This window comes from Macaca fascicularis, chromosome 9 (genome assembly GCF_037993035.2).
Source record: "Macaca fascicularis isolate 582-1 chromosome 9, T2T-MFA8v1.1".
NCBI classification, from domain to species: domain Eukaryota; kingdom Metazoa; phylum Chordata; class Mammalia; order Primates; family Cercopithecidae; genus Macaca; species Macaca fascicularis.
Genome location: NC_088383.1, coordinates 30335766 through 30352771, shown reverse-complemented (window position 1 = coordinate 30352771; position 17006 = coordinate 30335766). Strand labels below are relative to the sequence as shown.

General features: G+C 43.1%; 1 protein-coding gene across 28 annotated transcripts in view; it reads left to right on the top strand.

Annotated features, from left to right (window-relative positions):
* Positions 1 to 17006, top strand: part of LOC102125303 (supervillin) — a 275990-nt gene that overhangs the window by 97236 nt on the left and 161748 nt on the right. For 7 of the 28 annotated variants that reach the window (XM_074001308.1, XM_074001305.1, XM_074001304.1 and 4 more), the window contains exon 1: positions 8717 to 9268. The exons of 20 other annotated variants lie outside the window; for them this stretch is intronic. The gene's annotated coding sequence lies outside the window, so the exon portion shown is untranslated. Of the gene's footprint in view, positions 1 to 7742; positions 7948 to 8716; positions 9269 to 17006 lie in introns of those variants that run through there. One more of the 28 variants, XM_065520464.2, reaches the window with a different exon arrangement.

The following is a 17006-nucleotide window of genomic DNA, read 5'->3' as shown; positions in this document are numbered from 1 at the left end:
TCATTCCAAGCCTGGTTTCATCATGGCAGAAAACAGGGCAAAATACAGGTCCTGGTTGCCTAGCCTTTTCATCTCCTGGAAATGAGCTGCTCAAAATATACTTCCAGTGATTGATCAAGCTCTTTGCCCTGTGGAAAGCAGAGTTCTTCAGAAGGCAGAAGCAAGGAGACAGAGAGTGTTGTGGTCTTACTTTCCTGCACTGACAGTCCTGGCCAATGCTCTGACATCATCTTGAGTCCAGAAATAGGAGTGAAATGGACAGTGAGGCCACTACACAGAAACACTTGAGCTGGTGACGCATGTTTTCTTTTCTGCCTGTGAGCTGAGGATCCAACTTGTGACTTTTTCTCCAGCTCTGGAGGAATATTACATATTGATTAATCCACATTGACAAAAGGGAGAATGTTGTAGCTGCATTAAAATGAGAAGAGATCGACCGGGCGCAGTGGCTCACACCTGTGATCCCAGCACTTTGAGAGGCTGAGGTGAGTGGATCATTTGAGGTCGGGAGTTCAAGACCAGCCTGGCCAACATGGTGAAACCCAGTCGCTACTAAAAATATGAAAACATTATTCAGGCATGGTGGCATGTGCCTGAGGTCCCAGCTACTTGGGAGGCTGAGGCAGGAGAATGGCTTGAACCCGGTAGGCGGAGGCTGCAGTGAGCTGAGATCATGCCATTGCACTCCAGCCTGGACCACAGAGTGAGACTCTGTCTCAAAAAAAAAAAAAAAAAAAAAAGAGAGAGAGAGAAGAGATCTAACTGCAGACTATTTTGATATTTTCAGTCCACATCACAAACATTTATTAAATTTACTCAGTGGCAGATGTTGCTAGGTCCTGGGAATATGAAGATATCATGGAGTCTCTGCTAACAGTCTAGAGATTGGGAATCAGAGACCATGTCCAGGAGAGGTTTATAGGGGAAATATTCTCAACTAAGGCTTGAAGTATGATTAGGGGTTTTCTTTCTTTCTCTCTTTCTTTCTTTCCTTCTTTCCTTCTTCCCTCCCTCCCTCCCTCCATCCCTTCTTCCTTCCTTCCTTCCCTCCCTCCCTCCCTCCCTCCCTCCCTCCTTTCTTTCTTTCTTTCTTTCTTTCTTTCTTTCTTTCTTTCTTTCTTTCTTTCTTTCTTTCTTTCTTTCTTTCTTTCTCTTTCTTTCTCTCTCTCTCTCTCTTTCTTTCTTTCTTTCTTTCTTTCTTTCCTTCTTTCTTTCTCTCTCTCTCTCTCTCTCTTTCCTTCCTTCCTTCTTCCTTTCCTTTCCTTTCCTTTTCTTTCCCTTCCCTTTCCCTTCCCTTCCCTTTCCTTTCTCACTCTGTTGTCCAGGCTGGAGTGCAGTGGCACAATCTCGGCTCACTGCAACCTCTGCCTCCCAGGTTCAAGCACTTCTCAGTCTCGGGAGTAGCTGGGATTACAGATTTGAGCCACCATACCTGACTAATTTTTGCATTTTTAGTAGAGACAGAGTTTCACTGTGCTGGTCAGGCTGGTCTCCAACTCCTGACCTCAGGTGAGCCATCTGCCTCAGCCTCTCAAAGTGCTGGGATTACAGGCATGAGCCACCGCACCCGGCCAGATTAGGGGTTTTCTAAGTGAGAAGGTGGAAAGGCATTCTGAGCAGAGAGAACAAACTAGATAGGCATAGGAAGGATGGCCAGGGTGGCGTCTCATGGTTGGGCACAGGTCACCTGCTGGTGGGAGGGAGGATAGGAGGTTCCAGCTCAGAGAAGTGGGACTTTGGAATATATCCAACAGGCTGGCCATCCTTTATTTTTTTGTTTTGTTTTGTTTTCTGTTTTCCACCCACACAAGTAATCACATCCCTCCTAGGTTTATCTAAATGCGGTGTTGGTAATGAAGCGAGGCATCGCAGTCCTTGTAAGCCTCACAGCTTGTAGGAATACACCTGCAAAAGTAAGTCACTGCAGGTCTCAGTCTGTGCGAGATAACCTGAGGGTTAAGTGTCATTTCCAAAGTGTTTATTTGTAACTGGATACCTTTTTTCTCCTACCAAGGAATATCTAAATGCAAGACAGTGACAATGATTCTAAGGATAGTCTTACATTTGTCCTTTAACAAATTTATTTTTATTTTTTATTTTATTTTATTTTATTTATTTTGAGATGGAGTTTCGCTCTTGTCACCCAGGCAGCAGTGCAGTAGCGCGATCTCAGCTCTTTGAAACCTCTGCTTCCCGGGTTCAAGCAATGCTCTTGCCTCAGCCTCTGCAGTAGCTGGAATTACAGGCTCGCACCACCATGCCTAGCTAATTTTGTATTTTCAGTAGAGACAGGTTTCACCATGTTGGCCAGGCTGGTCACAAACTCTGGACCTCAGGTGGTCCTCCCACCTCCGCCTTCCAAAGTGCTGGGATTACAGGAATGAGCTACCATGCCCAGCCTATTGTTTTAAACTTTATATTTTATTATATTCATTTTACTATTTTTTTAAAAGAGATGAGGTCTCACTATGTTGCCCAGGCTGGTCTCAAACTCTTTGCTTCCAGTCCTTCCATCTCGACCTCCCAAAGTGCTAGGATTACAGGCATGAGCCACTGCACTCAGCCCCTTTTAACAAATTTAATTTTAAAAGCTTGCCATATGTGTCAGGATCTGGGAGAATTTGCTAGATTAAAAAATAAAAACATAAAATATAAAAAAGACGAAAAGTTTGCCTTATGGGCTTCCATGGGTGAGGAGCAAGCGCTATCCACCTGTCTGGTGGAGGCAGCACTTGCAGGCCTACGCTTGAGAACCGCTGGGGCACTCTCCAGGAGGGTTTTGATTGGGAGTGAGCAGGCAGGGTGGGGCTGTTTAAAGGCCATTCTTGAAGCAGCAGAGAGGCTGGGTTTAGAGAGGTGGGAGTGGAGTTTGGAGACTCCAGGCATAAGCCTGACTCAGGCCCATGAGAACATCAACGGGGTGGAAGGAGAGAGGAAGGTTAAAGGCAGGAACGAAGGCATAGTGACTGCTGAGATCTGAGTGATCACTCAAGTGAGGCAGGGCCCTGATTTCTGGTTTGGGTGGCCAAGTTGCGATGGGGAGGTTGTGGTCAGGTAGGAAACCAGGAACAAGTTTCCTGATGGGAGATGGGAGATGGGAGATGACGGGTGTAGCTTGATTTCTCTTGAGTTCCCTGTTCCCGTGAGATACTCCTGGTTTGCTGAACTTCAGGGAATCTCCAACCTTCTGACTTATGCTTTAGGTGTGGCAGACGGAGCTCACTCTGGGAGAAGGTAGGATGATACCAGCAGGCTCGGAGTCCTGGGAAACATATGGACTTTTGAGGGAGGCAGAGGTGGACACTCAGTGAAACAACTGAGGAGTGATCAGAAAGGCCTGGGAGAGCTGAGGAAAGGAGTGTTGGAGACATTTTACGAAGAGGACATTCTGTGGAGGCGGAAGTGATCAGAAAGTGCCAGACGCCATAGAGGCCACGTCCAGATGAAGCCTCAGAAGAGTGTGTTGTCAGGAGAGCAGTTTCTGGGTTGTAGGGGAGCCAGAATCCAATGACAAAACTGGCTGGGAAGCACATGGGGCTGGGGGAGAGGAGACAGTGGTTCTGGAACATTCAGGGTGATAAAAAGAAGAGAAGGTGGGCGAGAGCTTGAAGAGAGAGTTGGGGCCAAAGGAACTTCGGGGGCAGAAGATGAGTCGCTGGAGCATGTTCTGGGCTTGTTCTGCCTCCTCAGCGAACTGAAAAGAAGCCTCATCTCTTCCGTGTATGACCTGGTGTTCCCCAAAGCACCAGAAAAGTCCAGCATAAGTTCGACTGGCCTCCAAAGTGGCGATTCAGGGAGTTTGGGTCTAGGTTTTATGTTATGGAAACTGAGAGGATAAAGGGCCCTGAATCCTCCATCTGCCCATTCCACTTCTGGGAAGGCTGAACTGTTACCTATTTATTTTCAAGAATAAAGAGTTCGGCCAGGTACAGTGGCTCACTCCTGTAATCCCAGCACTTTGGGAGGCCAAGGCAGGCAGATCATGTGAGGTTAGGAGTTCAAGACCAGCCTGGTCAACATGGTGAAACCCCGTCTACTAAAAATACAAAAATTAGTCGGATGTGGTGGCACGTACCTATAATCCCAGCTATTTGGGAGGCTGAGGTAGGAGAATCACTTGAACTCGGGAGGCAAAGGTTGCAGTGAGTCGAGATCATGCCATTGCACTCCAGCCTAGGCAGCAAGAGTGAAACTCCATCTCAAAAAAAAAAAAAAAGGGGGGGGGTCAGGTGCAGTGGCTCATGCCTGTGATCCCATCACTTTGGGAGGCCGAGGTGGGCAGATCATGAAGTCAAGAGATCAAGACCATCCTGGCCAACATGGTGAAACCCCGTCATACTAAAAATACAAAACTTAGCTGGGTGTGGTGGCACGCACCTGTAGTCCCAGCTACTTGGGAGGCTGAGGCAGGATAATCACTTGAAGTCGGACGGCAGAGGTTGCAGTGAGCCGAGATCATGCCACTGCATTCCAGCCTGGCGACACAGTGAGACTCTGTCTCAAGAAAAAGTAAAACAAAAATGACAAAGGAAAAGTTCTAGAGAACAGATTTCAAAAACTTGTTTTCTATTATATTTATAGCGGTATTCACATGGGAAGATCAGTGCAGTGGCACAGTTTCATTATCCCAGTTACTCAGGGGGCTGAGGCAGGAGGATCACATGAACCCAGGAGTTCAAGACCAGCCTGAGCAAAATAGTGAGACCCCATCTCTAAAAATGAAATATAATCAAAAACTGAGATGACCCGATCTCCTCCCTTTCCGAAAAGTTGTTTTCTTGCTATTTCTCCAGGGTAGGTCAGGTTTTAAAAATTAATAATCTGGGGCAGTAGATGAAATTTCTGAAAATTATGTACAGGTTTCCTTTTTTATTTTTGGATGGGCCTTAGATATTAGAGGTGCTCTTTTTAAGTATCTACACAGCCTGGTAAATAAACACATTCGATTGGAAAGCAATACTTTCCATTTCTTATTCTATATCAGATATTTTACTTTTGCATTAACTTTCATTCTTGTAGGGAAAAAGAAATATTTCCAGTTTGAAATTCTTAAGATGGCACTGATAATAAGTAAATCTCTATAGATTTATGTGAAATACAGTTACAGTAAGTCACCCATTTACAAATGGATTATATTTGAAAATTTCATTTGAAGTAGGTTTGTTTTTTGGGGTTGGGGTGCTTTTTCCTTGGAAAAAATACTTAATTAAACTTTTTTTTTTTTTTTGAGTCAGTTTCACCCTTGCCACCCAGACTGGAGTGCAATGGCACGATCTCAGCTCACTGCAACCTCTGCCTCCCGGGTTCAAGCAATTCTCCTGCCTCAGCCTCCTGAGTAGCTGGGATTACAGGCACTTGCCAGCTACCATGCCTGGCTAATTTTTGTATTTTTAGTAGAGACAGGGTTTCACCACATTGGCTAGGATGGTCTCAAACTCCTGACCTCAGGCAATCCATCTGCCACAGCCTCCCAAAGTTCTGGGATTACAGGTGTGAGCCACCCCTCCCAGCTTAATTAAACTTTTAATTTTGAGATAATTATAGATTCAGATGTAGTTGTAAGAAATAATACAAAGTGATCATGCGGGCTTTTTACCCAGTTTCTCCAGTGATAACATCTCTCCAAGCTATACAATAGTATCACAACCAGGATATTGACACTGATATGGTCAATCCAATAGAAGAGTTCCAGAACAGGGGTCTCTCATGTGGCCCTGCTAAACCACCTCACCCTCATCCCTCACCTCTAACAACTCCCATCTCTTCTCCATTTCTATAACGTTGTCATCTGGGAAATGTTATGTAAATGTACTTGTATAATATCTAACATTTTGGGATTGGCCTTCTGTCACTCAGCATAATTCCCTGGATTCTTATCCAGGTCGTGGCATGCACTAATAATTTTTTCCTTTTTATTGATGAGTAGTATTCCATGGTATGGACGTACCACAATGAGGATTGGGTAGAAGCTCATTGCTTTTGCCTAGGGGTGTCTAATTGCTCTAGCACTATTTGTTGAATGGCACAGAAATCAGTTTGGCATATTCATGTGGACCTGTCTCTGGGTTCTTCGGTCTGTTCCACTGATCTATGTTATGTGTCTGTCTTTTTGCCAGTGCTGCATTGTCTTGATTACTGCAGTTATCCAGTTGGCCTTAATATGGGATAGATTAATTGCTCTAACTTTTTTCTTCTTTTGAGACAGAGTCTCACTCTGTTGCCCAGGCTGGAGTGCAGTGGCACGATCTTGGCTCACTGCAACCTCTGTCTCCCAGGGTTGGGTTCAAGTGATTCTCCTGCCTTAGCCTCCCTAGTAGCTGAGATTACAGGCATGCACCACCACGCCCGGCTAATTTTTTTGTATTTTTAGTAGAGACAGTGTTTCGCCATGTTGGTTAGGCTGGTCTTGAACTCCTGACCTCAGGTGATCCACCCGCCTCAGCCTCCCAAAGTGCTGGATTACAGGCATGAGCCACCATGCCCGGCCTAACTTTTTTCTTCTTTTTCAAGATGGTTTTTAGCTATTCTAGGGCCTATACCTTTACATATAAATTTTAGAATATATGCCAAAAATCACTGTGAGGCCAGGTAGGGTGGCTCACACCTGTAATCCTAGCACTTCGGGAGGCCAAAGTGGGAGGACGGCTTAAGCCCAGGAGTTAGAGACAAGTCTGGGCAACCTAATGAGACCCCATCTTTATAAAAACTAAGAAATTAAAAAATTAGCCCAGTGTCATGGTGCACAACTGTAGCCCCAGATATTCAGGAGACTGAGGCAGGAGGATTGCTTGAACTGGGGAGGTTGAGGCTGCAGTGAACCATGATTGCCCAACTCTACTCTAGCCTGGACAACAGAGCAAGACCATGTCTCAAAACAAAACAAAACCAAAAAAAACCTTGCAAGATTTTGATAGGAATTGTGTTAACCTGTAGATCAGTTGGGGAATAACTGACATCTTTTGTATGTTGATTTTTCTTCCGATTCATGATTATCATCACTGGAAAGAAGTGAGTGTGATGAGAGTTTTCTAAGTCAGGCAGATAGCAAAAAATTAGGAAAGTGTTTACATGGATTGCACAGGAAGAATTAACTGGGATTTAAATAGTCAAAGACAAAAAGGATATGTAAAAGAAGTGACAAAGGAGACTTACCCTATTCGACTCCAGTGCATTAATCTAGGACAGTTTGGTTGCTACAGGGAAGCAGTGCTTAAGAGGCATACAAAAGATCGATGTTTATTTTGTGGGAGTGAATCTTTTTTAGGAAGGAAATAGCACTATTGTGGTAACAGTGATTCATTTTCTCCTCTTATCTTCTCTTTACAGAGAAGACCCAGATAGTGAACTGTTTTATGTAAGTTTTTATATATTTTTGCCCTACTTTTCTCTAGGGAGGGGCTTAACACAGCTTATAAAAATACGTAAAACAAGATCAAATAAACTTTAAAATGAGGAAAAAGCCAATATGGTCCAAGGGAAAAGAAGATCAGGGTCAGGACTGAGATTAGGATGCAGAAGCCATGCTATGAAATTTTGTTTGTCATCTTGAGATGGGTTAAAAAAAAAAAAAAAAAAAAAAAAAGTTGGCTGGGACAATTGTTTTTTACCCCTAGCACTAAACAGTTGTGAAGCCAATGTTTAATTATTACACCTGTCATCTCTTCACCTGGCCTCAGGACTGTCCTCTTAGGGAGAGGCATTGTTCTGTAGGGTTAATTAGTAACAGGAATTTAGATACTGCTGAGAGAGGCCTCTGGTGCTGGCTGAAGCAGCTGGTGGTCTGAGAACCCTGACACCCAGAGGCATACCACTGGGAGGCCCCGCGCGGCACACAGCTTTTGCTGTACTCCAGCCCAAGTCTTATGGGATTTGTGGTCTATATTGAAGTTGGCGCAGACAATTAAGACTCTCTGTTCTTGGTACCGACAGGGAGAGAGACCTACAATTGTAAGTATTTTTGTAAACACGGTTGTGACATTTGAGTGTATTCAACATGTCAGTGGCCTTTTAATGTTTAAAAAAATGCATATGACCATTTAAGAAGTGGTTGTGCTTCATAGTTAATATTTTTTTTCATTAGTTTAGGTTTATCTGGTTTTTCAGTGAGGTAAGCTACCTGAGAGACATAGGAAAATAGATCTTGCCAGTTCAGAGGACTGACTTTGGCTTTAAGATAAAATATTTGTGTCATTTTCGGGAAAGTACTTCCAGCACAATGCTTTCTTCTGATGATTCATTTTCTACAGTTATTGGAAGTGGGAAGAAATCCACAGAGGTTACAGAATTTGTAAACTTGTAGAGACATGTGCCGTTATATCATGCTGTCTCATAGATGTGTACGTCTGTTAGTTACTTTTCGGGTATTCATTGCGTATATGTCTGTTACTTACTTTTGGGGTGTTCAGTGTCTGAGCTTTATCAACGATTGTGTGCTGTATTTTCAGCCCAAAAAAACTAAGTTAGAGAAATGTTTGTTCATCCAAGTCTGTATTGTTGTAGCGTATTCAGTAGACTGCTGTTGTGTTTTTAATTTCTCTATAAAGCAAGCCAAAAGACAGTGTGGACAACCTAATTGCATTTGAAGTAGCTGCTGGCCAGGCCTGCTGCAACAGCTGATGGGCTCCTCTGAATTTCCAGAGCTATTTCTGGTAGATGAGCTGGTATCAAGGCTCTCGAGTTCAGGCCATAAAAGGCCCGTCCCATGTGAAGTTGCTTCACTGCTCTGACTGCGTCCTCCCCAGGCTGAAGTGTCCTCAGGTTTCACGTGGATTTGCCCAGTAATGGATGGCTTCACCGAGTCCAGGTTGGGGAAGTTCAGCCTCGAGGACACTAGGGGACGAAAAACTTCAAAAAGAAGACTCTTTTTATTAATATTTTGGCGTTCTTTTTGGAGAGGAACTTTTGGGATGTAGCCTTTACCTGTTTCCTAAATTTGACATCCAGAAAGCCTTTTGGAAAACACCATTCTAAATTTATCCTGTTCTGAATCATCATTGCTTCTGATAGATGCAGTTGCTTGTTGACATCGTGATCTTTGATTTTGTACAACGCTATTCGGGCTAACGTTTGGGATTTTACTTTGTGCTTAGAATTTGAAAGTAGTATTCATTGGAAAGAGACTCCAAGAAAATACTCGAAGACACCCAAAGCTGGATTCGAGGATATAATGTGTTTTGTTTTGTTTTTTAAATTAGAAAAATAAGGAATTGCAGTGTGATTTTCTTTCCTCCTTTAACTTAGAGGAACGAGGATTATACAGAAATTTGAAGTAAGTGAAAAATCTTCCTATAAATCTAAATGCAGTAGGTTTTTTTTTTTTTTTTAAGTACCATCTGTCTGAACATGTTTCCTGAGGATTTGTTGACTTCAATCATTGGAAAACTCCTGCCAGCATTTGCCAGTTACTGCAGCCATTCCTGTAGATACCCTTGGGCATATTTCTTGGGTTAGGAAGGATTGGACTTTTTTTTTCTTTGTTTAAAAAGGATTTACTTTATGGTAGAGAAAGGTTTATTACTAACCATTTGATTAATATAACTTAGTCAGTACATTCTGTCCAAATGTTAGCACTCGAAGTCTTGGAATTAAAGTATATTCCCAATGCAAAGTACTTTAATAATCGTAGCACAAGTATGGGGGTGGAGTTCAGAAGGGCAAGTTTTATTTCACTGCCATTATAATTCATGTAAAAATAGAAAATCACCAGTGATCCTTTTGCATAATCTTTGTTCTGAAGGTTCTTTGCCTTGGTACTGTCATTCTTCAGGGTTTGATTTATAGAACTTGTAATGTTCCAGAATTTATGAGAAAAACCTCACTGTAGGTTCTAGAGTTTGAACTGCATTTTATTTTTAAATTCTCCAAGAAAAAATACTGCATCAGCCTTTTAAAGCCCTGGAGATAGCTGTGGTCTCTTTGTAAGTTAGCTCAGTGATTTGCTTCTGTGAAAAATAGCAGTGAACTCCAGAACACTGAAGGCTTATTTGACATGTTGCTTCTTTGAAAAAAAAAAAAAAGATTATTTCTTTATACCATATCAGATGGACAAGTACGGGCAGTCATTATTTTCACCAGGTAGGAAAACAGAGTATTTATAGAGAAAAACCTCATCGGTGCAAGAGTTCTTCACCGGAGGTAGCATGGCAACCCTAGGGGGCGTTTGAAAATGTATGGGGGTGTTTCAGGTTTTCTCAGTAACTTACTGGCATTTGGGAGGATGTAGTTAAGAATTGTAAATGCCCAATTTACACGGTGTAGGGGACAGTCCCATACAGGATTACCCTGGCCAAACTGCTGGTGGTATCCCCTGTTGAGTAAAACTGCGGGATATAAACTGTACCCTCTGTCTCCAAAGAAGAGCAGCCAAGTGCCAGACAGATACGTGTGCTGTCTCTTGTCACCAAACCCAGTGATGTCTTTTTTTTTTTTTTTTTTTTTGAGATGGAGTCTCGCACTGTCACCCAGGCTGGAGTGCAGTGGCGCGATCTCGGCTCACTGCAACCTCCGCCTCCCAGGTTCAAGTGACTCTCCTTGCCTCAGCCTCCCAAGTAACTGGGATTACAGGCACCTGGCACCACACCCGGCTAATTTTTTTTTTGTATTTTTAGTAGAGATGGGGTTTCACTTTGTTGGCCAGGCTGGTCTCAAACTCCTGACCTCGTGATCCACCCACTTTGGCCTCCCAAAATGCTGGGATTATAGGCTTGAGCCCCTGCGCTGGCACCCGGTGATGTCTTGAGGATGCAGGGCGTCAAGTGCACACTAGTAGTGTCAGCAAATGTGTCTTACAATGGAAACTTTGGAGTCTATACTCTGTGTGCGTTGTGTGTGTGTGTGAGTGTGTATTAAAGATGATTTATTTGGTCACCTTGATCACTGGATGAGGCTGATGCTATACAAGCTATTGTAGTACATTAGGTGCCTTCCTGCCTACCTTTATGTTAGTACTATTGGTGCATTTAATTTTGCCACGTGCATAGTCTTCAAAGTGAAATTTGGTTAATGCACCCACCTTGCAGTGGACATCAGCCATTCAACAAACATTTCTTTATCTTTGCTTCTACTTTGGAGATAGACAGTTTTGTGGTTAACAGACTTCTGGAAGACTTCAGAGTTCAATTCTGAGTGAACATCTTTGGCAACACCTGAGGTTATACAGTATTCTTTTTTTTTTTTTTTTTTTTTTTTTTTTTGAGATAGAGTCTCTCTGTGTTGCCCAGGCTGGAGTGCTGTGACACAATCTTAGCTCACTGCAACCTCCGCCTCCCGGGCTCAAGTGATTCTCCTGCCTCAGCCTCCCAACTAGCTGGGATTACAGGCATGCGCCACTGCACCCAGCTAATTTTTGTACTTTTAGTAGAGACAGGGTTTCATCATGTTGCCCAGGCTGGTCTTGAACTCCTGACCTCAGGTGATCTACCCACATTCGGCCTCCCAAAGTTCTGGGATTACAGGCATGAGCCACCATACCCGGCAAGTTATTTAATACTCTACAGTTGAGGAATTGTATCCAAAGGAAAGGGCCCTTGGATTTTATAAGGATGTCTGGTGAGCTCCAGCATGCAGGGCTCTTGGACTACGTGGAGTGTTATGGAGAGTAAGCTGCTAGAAGCTTTGTGATTGTTAGGATACAAAGGCAGCCTTGGAGTCATCTCCTGAATCTGCAGCTGCCTGGGGTTTTAGGACACTCACTGCAATTTTATGTTAAAGCGCTGATCTCAGGGTGCCTCGCTGTGACCTGGAGTATCTGTAGATCTAGAACTTTCCAGCAGTTCTGGGCTTCATTGATTTGTGACGACTCAACTAGGAATCTTGTGGTCACCCTTGACTCCTCTCCCTTTAGGTCCCTGAGGCCTCTGCCCCACCACCTCCTCTTGAGCCTTGCCATCTTTTTTCTTTCTTTTTTTTTTTTTTTTTTTTTTTTGAGACGGAGTCTCACTCTGTCAACCAAGCTGGAGTGCAATGGCGCGATCTTGGCGCACTGCAACCTCTGCCTCGTGGGTTCAAGGGATTCTCCTGCCTCAGCCTCCTGAGTAGCTGGGATTACAGGTGCCTGCCACCACACCTGGCTAATTTTTGTATATTTAGTAAAGACGGGGTTTCACCATGTTGGTCAGGCTGGTCTTGAAATCCTGACCTCGTGATCCGCCCACTTTGGCCTCCCAAACTGCTGGGATTGCAGGTGTGAGCCACCGTGCCTGGCCGAGCCTCACCATCTCTTAACTGGGCTACTGCTTTGCCCTTAATGGATCCCTTGGCCCCCGGGTTTCTCCTCTGTCTGGTCCAGCCACAGAATGACCTTCCTAAACAAAGATCTCGTCTTCCTCACTGCTTACATGCAAAAGCCTGGGCTCCGTAGCCTCCCCTTCAGGGTCTTTCATGCCCCTGGAGTTTTGTTGGCAAGTCTTCCCAAAATGTTGTCTTCCCTTGCCTGCCAGGGAAGCAATATCAAAGGAGATGTGCCAGAAGTTTCCTCTGACATGCCTCTGGCCTCCTGGGCGTCGACTCCAGCCTGTACTCTAGGGCTGCTGTCACTAGGTCCTGGTGGCCCTTTCCGCGGCAGCGGGGTACCCAGCGAGGTGCTTGGGTCTCACTTCTCTTTCCACCCCCAAGGTCTAGCCCAGTGGGCACTCCAGAAATCCGAGTTGTTTGAATGGATTTAATTGTAACGACTTGTGGGTTCTTCATATCACAATTTGGTTGTGATCCATCCAGTACTTTTGCCCTCATCCTATATTACTCACAGGAGAAGCTGGTATTCTGTATTATAAGTTCTCTTTTTTTTTTTTTTTCTCATCTATAACAATGCAAGCAGAAAGGTTCGTGTTTCAGTAACAAGTCCAATGGGATTTCTGTATATGGGGTTTTTGTACACATGCTTTTGCCAACCCAGGAAATTAAGGTGTGCCGCATGAAGTCAGTCACTTCATTATTGGAACTTTGCCTAAAATGGAGAAATTCATCTAGTGGTGCAATTTGACCTAAGTGTTTTACTCCAACATTCAGCTTCATCTTGGGTGACACATCTCAGGAGCAGTTTGCACTGTTGATCTCGGGAGCACTTTGCTATTGCTTCAGAGAGATCTCTGTCCCTCTTAGAGACACTCCCTATTGTAGGAGGTTTTGAAAGAGGCATTCTTTTTCCTCCTCATGTGCTTTTCCGCTTCTGAAAGTTGATCCTTTAATCCTGAACAAGTTTATAACCTGTGTCTAACTGGTTTTTGTGTAAATACAGTAAAAGAAATAGTTTTCATATTTGCTTTGGGATCATTGGTCTGCCCATGTCGCAGCCCTGGGTATATTCATTTCAGTCCATATTTTTCGGGGACTTTCCCTGTGCAGAGCTCCGGGTTGGATCCTGTGGGATGCAAGCCTATAGCGTATTCCCTGTCCTTGGCAATCTCTTTCCCAGAGTGATCTGGACAGGGACATAATGGAGCTATTTTACCAGTCAGAGTGGAAGGGATGAACAATAATAACATGCCGTCTATTATCACTGTGTGCCAGGCTTAATGCCAAGCTCTTTACCTCTACAATATATCATTTAATTATTTTTATTTTTTGAGACAGTCTTGCCCTGTCACCCAGGTTGGAGTGCAATGGCACGACCATGGTTCACTGTAGCCTGAAATTCCTGGGCTCAAAGCAATACTCCTTCCTCAGCCTCCTGAGTAGCTGGGACTATAGGCACTCACTACTATGCCCAGCTAATTAAAAAAAAAAAAAATTGTAGAGGCAGGGGTCTCACTATGTTTCTTAAGCTGGTCTTGAGCTCCTGGCCTCAAGGTATCCTCCCATTAAGGCCCCTTAAATAACTGGGATTACAGGTGTGAGCCACCACGCCCGGACTCTAATTATTACAGTAGCCCCCAAGAAATATTAGTGCAATTGTCTTCATTCTGCTGAGGAAAAAACTGAGGGTTAGAAATGCTTGCCCAAGCTTGGGCACATACCATGAAGTCAGGGGAGAGCTGGATTTGAACCCAGGTCTAGTTGACTTTGGTGCCCGTATTCATAACCACTGCTTTAGCCAGTGCAGCCCAAACTTGAATAGGAATCACCTGCAGTGTTGTTACTGCAGCGTCTGATTCAGTAGGTCTGCACTGGACTTAGAGAGGCAACAAACAGGATCCAGGTGATGCTGATTCCTCTGTCTGAGGACCTGCTTTGAGCTGCCTTAGGTTAAGTCTTTGCCACATGCCTGAGACGGAAGCAACCAGCTGGGGTGTGGGACTCGAAGGGGGCTTCTGAGGAGGAGAAGGAGTCTTTCAAGGCTTCTCCATTCCTCTGGGCTTTTCATGCCACCCCTTCCCGCTCTCTACCTACAAGGTTCTCTCCTGTTTGTCTTATTTTCCACCCTGCTCTTCTCCTGGCTTCTCCTCGTGTTGAAAATATCCTCAAGTTTCATCCATTCTAAATAAAGTTCCCCTTGACCTCAAGCGATCACTTCTTTCTTTCCTGCCCACTCGCTCCTCAGCACTGATCAGGAGCTCAGCCCTCTCCTCTTGGAGACCTTTCAAGACCTCCTGGTTACTTTGATGTGCCTGCAGCCTCCCTGGGATGGAGCCCCTCTCCGTGAGAATCCCATCTCAGGTCTAGTGAGGGTGATGGGACTCTGACTTCCATACTCAGCGTCCACAGCCTGCTGTGATCTTGACGTCTTCCGGTAGCCTTATTTTTAAAATCATTTTCTGTCTCTTTACTTGCTCAGCTTTCCTTCTTAAGGTCCATTTAAGATTTAAAAAAAAAAAAAAATCCTGGTGTTCCTCTTTATAAGGTGAATTGTTTAACCTGTCCATTTCAGGTGGAATGCATTCATTTGGCTTTTAGAGCTGATTTTCTGTTGGTAATTAGACGTTAACTCCCAATTAGCTGTGTGAGAATTTGTATCCTCTGTATCTGCTATTGATAGAAAAGAACAATTCGGTTCTGGGCGAAGAACCAAAAGGCTTTTTGTGAATAATACACCTACGATTTGTGAACTGTGCATAGGTTCATCAGAGGCCTCTCGTTTCTTTCTGGACTTTCAATTATGTTCTGAGCATGGAAAGTTGGCAAATAACTTAGGCTTGGATGGATAGATACAGTCATTGAATAGAAAAACCATATTGATATTTTTAGGTTTCTATGATCTCACATACTTTAAATATTTCAAAATTTTAAGTAAATACTCTTTCATACATTCTGAAACATTTTATCTGATTTATCTCGTTTAGCCAAAAATTTAAGACATACACATTTTGCAATTGCACAGGTGTTACACACTTCAAAACAAACAAACCACTCCAGCCAAAACCCAAATGGGAGAGCAGTTGATTTTCAGTAGCTTAAAACATATGGAATTAAGACGTAGGATATGAAAGCGAAAATGACATTTGAACATTTTAGTGGTTTTGGATATACATTTTCTTAGGAATTTTTTGTTTGAGTTAAGCTGATAGTTTAGTTTACTGTGTGCTACGTTGGTTACAAAATTCAGCTACATTTATTTATTTTGCAGTTAATTCAATTTTTTTGCAAATATTGCATCAGACATCTAAACCAGCTAATAACTCTATAGGTTTGAGCCAGGTTAGAAAAAAAGGCTTGGGTGTACCGTTAAGAAGCAGCTAGCTCTCCAAATTGTGCTGATTTTTAGTCTTAATTTCCCCCAGATGTTCATTTTAGCCACACACACATAACCATTTGGCTTTATGATTTCATACATTTTGTATTGAAAGTGCTGAATATTTTTAAATTCCGTGATTAGATAAAATTGGTAATTGTGCTTCAGAATAGGGTGACTAAGCTTCACGGTATGTACTTTACCCAACACAGGATTCTGCCATTTGAGATGGAATTTATGAATTTGGATTTGTATCAGGTCTTCACTCCAGAGGCGTCAAGGAACTTTCAGGCAGCAAACTATTTTTTTTTTTTTTTGAGACGGAGTCTGGCTCTGTCGCCCAGGCTGGAGTGCAGTGGCGCAATCTCAGCTCACTGCAAGCTTCGCCTCCCGGGTTCACGCCATTCTCCTGCCTCAGCCTCCCGAGTAGCTGGAACTACAGGCGCCCACCACCACGCCTGGCTAATTTTTTGTATTTTTAGTAGAGACGGGATTTCGCCGTGTTAGCCAGGATGGTCTCGATCTCCTGACTTTGTGATCCGCCCGCCTTGGCCTCCCAAAGTGCTGGGTTTACAGGCGTGAGCCACCGCACCCGGCCTCAAATACATATTATTAAATGCATATAAGTTTTATCAGTATGAATTCTAGGGGAAGAGAGAATTTCAGAAGATACAAAATGTAAACTGTGGGAGGGTACAAAGCCTAACAAGTGTTATATATATAACATATATATAACAAATATATATATATAACAAATAATATATATATATATTTTTTTTGAGGCAAGTACAAGTCAAATACCCATCTCTCTCTATTTTTAAAATTCATGCTCTCTCTGCCATCATAAAATTCTACCTATAAAATATTGATTACCAAGGCAAAGGTTTATGTTGATATCAAGCAGGTGTTACAGAAATAAATCATTGGATCAACTTAACTTCTTTCTTACTTTCAGGCTTTGTCTTAGAACTTTATTAAACTTAGCGAAAGTTAAAAATAAAGGTAGTCTTTCCTGAAGACTTTGAGATGATTTTCGAAAGAGTTTAGTAACATTGGATGAACTACTGTGTGTCACTAATTGTGTCAAAGAATCTAACTTACAACTGAAACTTTGGAGTCTGTAATCTCTCTGTGTGTTTTTTTCTTTTTAAGACGATTCACCTGGTCACTTTATCACTGGGTGAAGCTGATTGTACACAAGCTGGAACATTAGCTGCCTTCCTGCCTACCTTTTTGTTAGTACTATTTTTACGTTTAATTTTGCACAAGTTGAAAGAGATTGCTTGGTTCATGGGGCCTTAAACATTTTTAACATTTGTCCTTCACAAGATAATTATTTCATTAAAAGTAAATTACAATTTATTCAGTAGCTCTCCACATGAAAAATAATAATTGAATGGTA